The 12,456-nt window shown below is 41.5% G+C and overlaps 1 protein-coding gene across 4 annotated transcripts in view; it reads right to left on the bottom strand.

Annotated features, from left to right (window-relative positions):
* LOC133139339 (transmembrane protein 65-like) overlaps window positions 1-12,456 on the bottom strand; it is a 45,292-nt gene that overhangs the window by 28,394 nt on the left and 4,442 nt on the right. The gene's annotated exons all lie outside the window — the stretch shown is intronic.

Genomic DNA, 12,456 nt, shown 5'->3' with positions numbered 1-12,456 from the left:
GAGCTACCAGAAAGTGTCGGAGAATGGCAATTTCAGGGTGGAGAATAAGGGAATAGTCACCCAGAATTGCAGTGACTTTCCTGAGTGTCTGTTGGAAGTAGAACTCACAGAGATTTCTCTGGGGGGCGGTTTTAGAACTGATGTTCACAATGCTTAAGAGAATAGTTCTGTCCTTGTGAGGGAGTTGAACCAGAGAATGTTAAAATGCTTTCAAAAAAAGGAGAGTAAAAAATGCAGAAAATCTTTTTATCCACTCCAAATGAGTTCATTTTTCACAAACGGTATAGCTGTCATTGGTGATGATGAGGTCTGTGTTCTCTGTGAAACTGAGTTGGTTGTCAAAAACAGTGCGGAGATATTTGTCAGCGTGGACAAAGTCAACTGTGTGGTTGGGGGCTCGCCTTTGTAAAATCATGTTCTTAGTTTTGGCAACGTTCATCTCCAGGAATGAGCTGTCACATCACTCAAACTCATCCAGAACAGGCCTGAGCCCTTGGTCTTAAGATGAAAGGAGTGAAAGTAAAACTGTCGTCTGCAAATTTTATGAAAAAGTAGTTTGGGTGTGAGCTTCTAGTCATCAGTGTAAAGGATGAAGGGTAACAGACATAGCACACGTCCTGAGGAGGACCCAGTGCTTGTGTGCAGGGTGTTTGAGAAGATGCCATTTACCAATGATCCAAGCAGTGACATGATTGTTCAGGTTAAAACGAGGTAAGTTTCTCTGCTATAACATGCGGTTGCATGGTGTTAAAAGCTGAAGAAAAGTTAACTTTTTCTGTCTCCATCCAAGCGGACAGGAGTACCAAAGCTGTCAATATGTCAGAATCCTCCTCTTTTCCCCATGTTTTTGTTACCTTTTCTCCTCTTGCCAGTCTGGTTTTGCTCATGGGAAGTGGTTTGTGGAAGTAGCTCCTATGGGATCTACCAAGCTGAGTCAACACAGGTTGCTCCAGTGGGCCTCCAGACCAGGCAGTGTTCTGAGTCCGTGGAAAACAAACAAAAGTTAAAAACCAGGCACTGTGAGCTCTGTCAGTCACGCCGTGAGCAGTGCCTTCCTGCAGGTACTGGCGGCTCCGAGTGTCAAGCTTATAAGAGCTTGTTAGTTCGTCCTGCTGGAAAATCCACCACACGACCAATTCTCAGCTTCCTAGCAGAGACGACGATTTTCTGGCAGAATTTCCTGGTATTTTATTGACCTGTTCATACTGTTATTTTTCTCATGATGTTTTGGACCAGTGGTACATCAGTGACTCACCCACCTCCATATTTGACAGTAGGTATAAGCTGCTTCTTGATGTATGCATTCCATTTTGCTTCTAAACATGTCAATGGTGTGTATGGCCAATTTTTTATCATCTGACCACAGCACTCTCTTCCAGTCATAATTCTAAAACTCTCAACGCTTGGTTTTGTTTATTGAGCTCAGTAAGTCCCACCCTTTCAAAGAGTTTGTTTTTATGGAGGTTGCATTTTACAGTTTCCTTTTCTTATTTATGGCCTCCCTCACCATCTGGGGAGACAATGTGCAATTGCATCCTCTTCCTAGCAGGTTTGCTTCACAGATCTCCATAGTTTCCATTCCATATGTTTAAAAATGTTTTGTTACAGTGCTTACAGTGCTCAGTGGTATGTTTAACTGTTTATGTATTTCTTTGTGACGACCTGTGTCAATTACCAGATTACAAGAAGAGATGGAATGACTCAATATAGTTCCTCTAGACAGAGATTAACTAAATTAAGTAAAATGCTATTGCCAATTTAACTTTTTTAACTTTTATTTACAATATTTTTTAGGGGGGCCAATAATTTGGACACCTATGGTGTCCCAATAATGGGATTACTGAACAAAAAACATAAAAACAATGAAACATGAATGCACGTAAATGTATCAAAATATAAGTATATAATTTTCCTATAGATTTGAACATAACATATATAATATTAATTATTATATGTGTTATTACATGCATAGTTTCTTCTACATTTGTATTAATTGTGCCAATAATTCTGGAGCCCACTGTACATTATGTGTATATATACAGTGTCCTCCATAATGTTTGAGACAAAGACATATTTTCTTGATTTTGCTCTGTACTCCACCATCTTAGATTTGTAATCAAACAATTCATAAATGGTTAAAGGGGCAATTCACCAAATATTTAATAAAAGTATGTTTCCACTTAACCAGAGTATAATCTGTCCATCCAGATAGTTTCAATGTGACAAATCCTCTAGATTTCACAACTTTATTAGATCAGATATAATGGACCTCAATAGACCACTTATTTTCTGGCAATCAATGCGCCGTCAATTTACTTTTATTAAAATTCAACAGCAATGTTTCTTCAATAATGGCACATTGTAATCCAAAATTATTTATTCTACTTCTGGGACTCACCAACTGTGAGTACTCTGCCTCAGCGCTTCGGTGGAAGTCTCTGCTTGCACAGACATGCGTTGTGTGTTCAGAGATGCTCTTCTGCATACCACTGTTGTAATGCCTGGTTATTAGTCACCTTCCTGTCAGCTTTGACCAGTCTGGCCCTTCTCCTCTGACCCCTCTCATTAACAACACGTTTCTGCCTGCAGAACTGCTGCTCACTGGATGTTTTTAGTTTTTCTCACCATTCTCTACAAACTCTAGAAACTGTTGGGCCTGAAAATCAGAAGTTGCTGAGATATTCAAACAACAGTGTCTCACCAACAATCATTCAACGGTCAAAGTCACTAACATCACATTTCTTTCCCATTCTGACATTTGGTCTGAAAAACTGCTGAACCTCTTGACCACATCAGCATGCTTTCTTGCATTCAGTTGCTGCCACATGATTGGCAGATTAAATATTTGTATTAACAAGCTGGTGTACAGGTCGACCTAATAAAGTGATCAGTGAGTGTAGATGAAAGCATAAATGAAATAATCTGTTTTCGATGCCTCTAGATGGTCATAGCCGGATAAAGTTTGTTAAGCTGGTAGAGTAAGCTGGTGGTCAAGTGGTGCACTAGCCGACTATATACAGTACAGTAGGCTGGTCAGCTGGTGAACAGCTGGTTGACACTGCTAAAAGTGTTGAAAACACAGCTAAAACCAGCTTGACCAGCTTAGGCTAGTTTAAGCTGTCATTTTCAGCAGGGTAAGTGTCACAGCTAGCGTAGTTTCTTGCCAGCTGTTATATTACTAACACTTGCTATGAGGTAGGCTAACCACAGGAAAGCTACAAGCTTCCAAGTTCACAAGGAACTCTTTGGAGCATTTGAAGGTTACTGCACAAAGATTTCAAACTGTAATGAAGCCGGATGACTGTGCCTATATACAGAAATAGCCAGATGACCATGGCTATACATGAATATAAAGTATAGCTATAAACCAATCAGAATTGAGTATTTCTCGATGCCACGGTATAAATATGCATATGTGTGTATTTGGATACATTTTATTTATCTCTTTTCAGCATGGGTTTTCAGTTTTTCGTGTTGAGCCCTGCTTCAAGATCAAAAGACTGTAGTTAATTCGTAGTTTTCATAGGGCACAACATTCGGGGGGGGGGGGGGGGGGGGGGGGGGAGTAAGGGATCTTAATGAAGCATGGCAATATTTTGCAATGTTTGCACCTCAGCGGAGCTAACTCAGTTTTCTCAGCATGATCCAAAGACAAGAACAAGTTCTTAAGGCCTGAAAGTACAAAACTAAAACTAAATTTGGTTTCTGTCGGAGTCAGTAAGAATGGATGTTCAGAAATTGAACATACAAGGGCAAACCACCAAACCTGATCAAGGACATAAATATTTTAAAAATAATTTCACAACAAGGCTCAGAATGGCTTCTCAATTCCTTTTCTTAAATGCAGACATAAGCACAGGCAGCAGGATGCAAGAAGATTCACCTTGGGGCCAATCAGCTAAAATGGTAGGCTGTATCCATGGAAACAGGAGGACAATCCACACACTAATCAGCGGAGTCCTGTGAGGATCAGAGAACATCCTGGGCTCATTGGCCATCGCAGTCCCACCATCAGCTTAAAAGCCATTCAATTTCATTCCTGAAACTGACAGGTACCTACAGAGAGATTCTTTGCTGGGCCCAAGAAATACTTGGAGAAAAACACAGGCTTACAGTAAGCAGTCTAGACTTCTAGTTCCAAACTGGAGATTTGAAATTCCCTGTTCTACTATTGTGGCAGTTTCTTATAATAAAGACAAACACCACACAATGATGTCTTTTCTACAGTTCCCCTTTATATCTAGCAACTTTAGTCTACTTCAAAAGGGTTTACAAACCACATGATCACACTTTTCTTTTAAAGATCATACAGGCACATCTCACTAATTGTTAACAATTACTTAACCATTGCAAGCCTTGTAAAAACTTAACAACATAACAGAACATAATATAATAGCTAGAACCAGCCATTTAGCATAACAATGGATGTCATTTTACTACCGCTAAGGGTACCTGCCTATAGTGCTCAGTTTTACTAAAAATTATCTAGCAAAATATCAAGCCAGGTCTTCATCTGCCTCTACTATACAACCTGGAAGCAAGCTACTCCACACAGTGACTACGCTCTGTGTGAAAAAATACTTATTAATATCCGTGCAGAATTTACCTTATGCTAATTTAATATAACCTAGTGTGCATGCCATCTGATGAGATGTAAGTTCATGTAAATGCCATAAACTATTTAATATAGATAACAAATCTGCTATTTCCATTCAATCTTTTTATACTGCCCATATATACACACTGAGTACTTCATTAGATATTTATTAGACTTCTTTTTTAGACTCATTAGCTTTCTACCGCTGTAGCCTATCCACTTAGTGGTTTGATGCATTGTGTGTTCAGAAATGCTCTTCTGCACACCACTGTCGTAATGCGTGGTTATTTGCGTTTCTGTCACCTTCCTGTCAGCTTCGACCAGTCTCCTCTGATATCTCTCATTAACAAAGCGTTTTTGCCTGCAGAACTTCTGCTCACTAGATGTTTTTTTGTTTTTCACACCATTGTCAGCAAACTCTATTGACTGTTGTGTGAGAAAATCCCAGGAGATGAGCGGTTTCTGAGATACTCAAACCACCCTGTCTGGCACCAACTATCAATCATTCCATAGTCAAAGTCACTTGGATCCCATTTCTTCCCCATTCTGACATTTGGTCAGAAAAACAGCAGAACCTCTTGACCATGTCTGCATGCTATTAGACATTGCTTTCAGAGTTGCTGCCACATGATTGGCTGATAAAATATTTGCATTAACAAGCTGGTACGCAACTACCTAATAAAGTGGTCACTGAGTGTACAAACATGTTGCATTGCATAAGACTAGACATCGGACATTTTGCAGAAATAAAAAATGTGATATGACCCAATAAAAGGCGATAATGCTAAACTCCAACATATTGAGGGAATTAGTCCAGCAATATTGGCAGCAGGGGGGATGAGGGTCTAATCACGGCCAGCTCTATTGTGCACTTTGTGTGAATGATGCTTGTGAGGGCTACAGTATGAACAAGCAAATGTATTGTCTCTTCCAAAACATTTCTTGAACAAAAAATACAATTGAATTTATGGAGAGTTGATACTTCCCTCCTGTGTTTCAGCCGATAAGGAGCTGGGTTGGGCAGTGCGAGTGAGTGATACAGTGTTGGGCAGTGTGAGTGAATGATGCAGTGTTGGGCTGGGCAGTGTGAGTGAGTGATACAGTGTTGGGCAGTGTGAGTGAGTGATGCAGTGTTGGGCAGTGTGAGTGAGTGATACAGTGTTGGGCAGTGTGAGTGAGTGATGCAGTGTTGGGCAGTGTGAGTGAGTGATGCAGTGTTGGGCAGTGTGAGTGAGTGATGCAGTGTTGGGCAGTGTGAGTGAGTGATGCAGTGTTGGGCTGGGCAGTGTGGGTGAATGATGCAGTGTTGGGCTGGGCAGTGTGAGTGATGCAGTGTTGGGCAGTGTGAGTGAATGATACCGTGTTGGGCTGGGCAGTGTGAGTGATGCAGTGTTGGGCAGTGTGAGTGAGTGATGCAGTGTTGGGCAGTGTGAGTGAGTGATGCAGTGTTGGGCAGTGTGAGTGAGTGATGCAGTGTTGGGCAGTGTGAGTGAGTGATGCCGTGTTGGGCTGGGCAGTGTGGGTGAATGATGCAGTGTTGGGCTGGGCAGTGTGAGTGAGTGATGCAGTGTTGGGCAGTGTGAGTGAGTGATGCAATGTTGGGCAGTGTGAGTGAATGATACCGTGTTGGGGTGGGCAGTGTGAGTGAGTGATGCCGTGTTGGGCAGTGTGAGTGAATGATGCCGTGTTGGGGTGGGCAGTGTGAGTGAGTGATGCAGTGTTGGGCAGTGTGAGTGAATGATACCGTGTTGGGGTGTGCAGTGTGAGTGAGTGATGCCGTGTTGGGCAGTGTGAGTGAATGATGCCGTGTTGGGGTGGGCAGTGTGAGTGAGTGATGCAGTGTTGGGCAGTGTGAGTGAGTGATGCAGTGTTGGGCAGTGTGGGTGAGTGATGCCGTGTTGGGCTGGGCAGTGTGGGTGAGTGATGCAGTGTTGGGCAGTGTGAGTGATGCAGTGTTGGGGTGGGCAGTGTGATGAGTGATGCAGTGTTGGGCAGTGTGAGTGATGCAGTGTTGGGCTGGGCAGTGTGGGTGAGTGATGCCGTGTTGGGGTGGGCAGTGTGATGAGTGATGCAGTGTTGGGCAGTGTGAGTGAGTGATTCTGTGTTGGGCAGGGCAGTGTCAGTGAGTGATGTCTGACATGCGGCAGGTGGCTCAGCACAGTGGACCCTGACAGGTGATCACCTTCACAGAGATGGAGGAGCATTTTTAATCTCAAAAGGAAAATTTTCCCTTGAACTGCAAAAACATTTCACGGCATACAGAGGAAAAGTAATAGATTCCCCATCTGTTCCATAACCCGCCTGAGTCAGGCCGCGGTAAAATAGTTTCATTTCTGTATTTTAAAATTGCAATTTGCTAGAAATAATTTTTCTCTCAGAAGGCATCACAGTCATCTATTTCTTTTTCTCTCAATGTAATAACGTGAAAGAGGACTACATAAGTTATTCCAAGAGATGTAATGTTGTATAGAGGAGTACAAGCAGTACAGTGCCAAGACAAAGTATTTGCTTCCTGATTTCCTCCATTATTGCATATTTGCCACAATGAATGGTTTCAGATCTTTAGACAAAATGTAATATTAGACATCAGGAAGGGGGGGATCAGCCTTCAGCTATCAGCATAATTTGAATGTGGAAAATGGTATTTGGAATTACAAAGGATTTATCATATTTAAAATGAAACAAAACAGATTTAATTAGCGTACACACAGGGAACCCGCACTTAATAAAGTACTTTATTCTGGACCTGGTGACCTCCCTCAAATCGTGCAATGTCAATTCCATCAGCCAAATGATTTTACATTCACCTCATAGATTTGTTTTTGAGGAGTTAAATGTCCGAAATCGCTCACATATTCTGAAAATCAAATATGTGGGAGCTGACATTGAAATCCAGTCAAAGAAATGAACCAGTAACAGTTGGACTGAAGACCCACTCGGCGCTCCTTAAATGCGGATGTCCACCATTATCTCAGACAGACCAGGCACTTAAATGCCATTCAAAATCAATGCCTCAAAGGGTCAACACTTGTCAAGCGCTGAAACTGGTTAAGCGTGCTTTCAATTCTCTGACGCTGCCTTTCTCTCCCTCCATGCCGCCAAATTCTTCTGTGTGGGACTGGCAGCCCATAATGAGTTGCTACCACACTGATGCAGCATCACTGCTAGTTTCTAATTGAAGGCCTCCTTTGTTGCTTTTAATTAGTAATTTCAAGAATTTTCAGTGTTCAGTGTTCACAATGGCATTGAGAGAAAACAAAGTAAATTCATAATAAAAGCACGAAACACTGTCCTATATACGGAATTGACTAGATTTTTTAATAACTGCATATCCAGTCACGTTAAATCACTATATAAGCATATGAATTCGAATACATACTAAATCACTACGCTGCCAATAATGAAAATATGGGAGACTAACAGATATACAGATTTTTTGAAGCCATAGCCTAGGCTATAAGTTATCTGATTATAAGAATGATTGATGGTGAAAAGGTCACTCAGGCTGGAGAGCTTTGAAATCTACTGATGTAAATGCTAAAATTACTCAGGGTATATCTGCCGGATGAGTCATATCTATGTGTGCAGCCCATCTGTCTTTTACATTATAGCGTCAAAAGGCCACTTCCCGGGGAAATATTAGACAGTAATGTGGTGACGAAAAAGTTCCCAAGCCTGAGGTGGAAATTTAGTCCTCGTGACAACCAACAAAGCCTCTTTATCTCAATTCTCATTCAATTTGTACAGATTGCACAGATTACTGGAGTAAAAACAATTCATTTTGGAATGCTGTTATGGAAATGTGAAATGAGAATGAAAGCACTGGAGCCAGAGGTGCCACTTAATAATGGTGACTGTTTACAGAATTGATTAGAGTTTGACGTCACTGGATAATAGCACATAGGTCCAAAAAGCGAAAAAACAAACAAACCTACAGCCACAGAGCATCACAGCGAGGGGGGTGTGTGTGACCTACATGCATTCCCAGCATGCTCTGCGCACCGCAAATCCCAAGAGGACCGCAGCGTGAAGGTGACAATCGGCTGCAAAAACTTGTCACTGAGGGACTGCGGCTCCTTCGGGCACTGCCAGGTTTCTGACATTCGGACCTCAATCTCAGCCCCTGCGGTGTCCATATGTCCGGCCACATACGTGTGAGGGACTGCACTTTGACACACGCTCGAGATTACACACAGGTATTCGCTCTGGGAAAGAGTTTGAATACACGCTAATATATCACAAACAACAAAGATTTAGCTTCATCTGCAGTGTGTTGCAAATGGTTGAGTGGAGATGTGAGAAGCAACACTGGCAATAGAAAATTGGGAAGAAAGGTTTGGGGGGAAAAATTGTACTAAAAATAAAATTAATAAGGGATAATAAATGAATGACTACAGCTTTATGCATTCATGTTCTTCATGACAAGTCACCATGGTAACAGGCTGTAACTAAAGCATCTCAGATTCAATGAAAGCATGCCTTTGGCATTTGGCAATTTTTCTCAATCCTGCCTCATCCAAGTTTTGGATCCTGCCTCATCCAATGGGAATTTTGCAGCAAATTCAATTAAGAAAAAGGTTATCATTCAGGGGAATGATACCAAGGCATTTGGTAACTGAACAGTAGAAACACAGAACCTAAATAACAGAAGTGGTTGCCGTATTGTGAAAGCAGACATTTTACTAAAGCAGAACACAGAAGTGGAGCACCCCCATTCCATCTCATTGAGCTCCTTGCACCTACACTGCCTGCATCGTGTACACGGTTCAATGAAAGGCGTCCGTGGTGACACGTCAGCAGGGTGACCCAAGATGCACTCCCACTCTGCAGGGGAGTCAGGTGCCTAGCAGGCTGCTGGCACTTCATAAGCAAACCACTTACCCATTTATCATCGCTGAGACTGTGAGACTGGTTCTGGCCTGGCCTGGCCTGATTGCTAAACTGACGTGATTGCTGTATGTTCTATTCAGAAAGTCAGATGTGAAATAGCGTGAAAGAGTTGCAAAATAACACAACACAACTGTAATCAATCTGTTAAAACCCTCTCAATTGCAAGAATGAATGGCAGCACTGTTCAAAACTGTTCAAAGCTAGTTTGCTACTAAAATCAGGCATACCTAGCTGGCTCACTGATCCCTTTGTCTTTGTTAACGTGTTGCATAATCAAATAATTATTTTTTTGCACAAGGAAACTTGGGAAATTGTAGGTTATGCACAGTAGATAGGCAAAATAAAATAATCCAAGATTTTTGGACAATGGATTTTATTAAAGGAGCATTGTCACACTTTTTTCAGTTGAGCTGTAATAAATGCTTAAATTATGTGTGTAGGCATTTTTAAAATCACCGTCAGTGCAGCCGTTTCCTAAATATGGGGCAAAACTTCTCAAAAGAAACACGTTGAGTGATGTCACTGGACATATTGGGCTTGAATATCCAGCCCACTGTAGCCATCGCATCACGTTCAATGGCAGCGTTAAACTTAGAGAATCGCTGAGGTTCACTCCCATATAGTCAATTGAATTTAATGAGAAATGTAGTTGTTCTGCTTGTTTCTTCTTATTTAACTCCATACAAATTATAAAGTGGCCGGCCAATCACGTTGGCTATGTCATCACAGTCTGTAATTTAGCTAGCGAAATTAAGAATTATGAGAGACTGGGGCTAGCTAGCTAGCTAGCTGGTTACAACTGAACCAGAGCATCATTTCTTAATCTAATTAGTGAAAACATCATAGCTGTTGAAATCCAATGTAAAGTCAGCAAGCAAAACACAACAGTAGGCTGTCAGATGTACTGATGATGGCGATGGCTGCAATGGAGTTGGTAGAATGTCAAAATGATGGCGATTGCTGACGTTGACGGCTGCAGTGGAGGCGTTCCGTAACTCGGCGAAGTCAGAGCTGTCCTCATATTGCTCAGGCTAGCCAAGGTAGGTTCCATGATAGCTGTATGCAAACGTTAACGTATTTCCGTTGGAGTGTCATGTGATCACCTGGATGGGTGGACACCCAAAAACCAGTCTCTGTGTTCAATGGTGGAGTTTGAGTGCCTGTTACCTTCTTGGTAACACAGGCTGGAGATTCAAGCCAAACACATCGAGTGACGTCATGTGTTTGTTTTCAGAAGTTTTGTCCCATATTTATAAAATGGCTACACAGACAGTGATTTAAAAAACACCTACACACATAATTTAACCATTTAATCCAAATAAGATCAACTGAAAAAAGCGTGACAGTCCTCCTTTAAGAATATGCGAATGCGGGCATCTCCAGTTTGCAGAGCTGAGTTGAGGGAGATTTGCATGTCACGTCAGGGAGATATGACATCCAGGAGATTTGAGATGTCTGAGAATAGGAGTCTGTCGTCCCCAGTGAAATGTAGCTGGGCAGTACAGGTAATTTATGCCAGCAGTCCTAGCGACAGCTCCCCTGTGTGTATGCTAATGAAATGTTACAGGCCTATATTCCAGCAGGGACTGGTATTCAGTTCACGGCTTGAGACGCCAAGCATCGTAAAATAAAAAATAAACCTAGAACAAAATGTACTTCATGCATATATGAATGGATGTTTTCTAAACCTTTCCAAGCTCTGTTCATTTACTTGGGTTTTTACCTTGGGTTCTGTCTCTGGGCAGATGGGTGGCTTAAACTCCCTTTCTAAGCAGTTGTGTGACCTTCAGTCTAGTAATAAACTGTGAAAATAATGGCTGTCTTTGTCTGCCCTGAAGGGCAGCAAATTACTGGCTCCACCATCAGCCAGACAATGGGTTTGCCATTGGCTGATCATGTCCTAGTGATTTCCCTGGTCAACTGGCACCTATTGTGCTTTAAATGCCCTGCAATGTAATGATTATAACCATTAGAGCACACTCGCCTTCTAATAATATCCTGCAAGTAAGAATAAAATTGTCCGGTATGGAGGCTGTTCTTACAAGCAAGTTACACTGTACTTGAGCTGCAGCATGACCAAAGCAGTAAAGCTTTGGTTTTCACAATACATGCACTTCCAATTCCAACTAAACATGTTACTAATTGGGACGTTAATGAATAGTCAATGATTGATTATTTGCTGTTAAGAATTATATAGATCAAATTAAACCACACCCTGGCCCTACAAAAAACATGAGTAACACAAGTAATCACCACAAACAGAAAATTCATCACATTTCAATTTTAAAATTTCTGGTTTATATCAACTGTGTCATGTTTTGGCGAAATTCGGTTATGATTTTATTTGTACACAAGGTGACGCACTGTGACCTTTTCTAGCATACGAAGCAATGTTTAATTTACACAGAACAAGAGCAATCAAGAAATGGGTGACTTCCTCCGCTTCCTACATCTAGAACAGTCCCTGAAGTCAATGATGACAGTGTGGCTAATAGCGGAGAACCACAGAACACTTTAGCTACAAGTTACAAAGCTTCTGTAAGTAAACGTAAACGTAAACGTAAAGGTAAGTCTAATCACTGGAGTTAGCTGAGTGATTACATTTTTTTTTGTTTGTTTATTTGTCAAATAAGCTGTTACGAGTAGGCTACAGCAGACAGATAGGATATGATGGACCAGCACCTCAAAGGGTGGAAACTTTCCGCTCAATTCAATCTACGGTCCTGGGGAAGACTTTCATTGAAACAACTCTGCATGCAATAAACAAATTACAAAATTAGACAGGACTCGAATTTACGCACATTCGAAGCACTTCTCAACATGAGTAATTTGCATGCCCTCTCCACACCTCATCTTCCTGAATCATGTTGCTTTGGGAAATAATTACTATTCCTCTATATTGTGTAAGAATCTGATAAATTATCTATGGTGCTCGGTTTCAGAGAGGAAATTAATAGTACAATCAGTTG

This window comes from Conger conger, chromosome 1, assembly GCF_963514075.1.
Source record: "Conger conger chromosome 1, fConCon1.1, whole genome shotgun sequence".
NCBI classification, from domain to species: Eukaryota; Metazoa; Chordata; class Actinopteri; order Anguilliformes; family Congridae; genus Conger; species Conger conger.
This window is presented reverse-complemented; position numbering and strand designations above follow the sequence as displayed.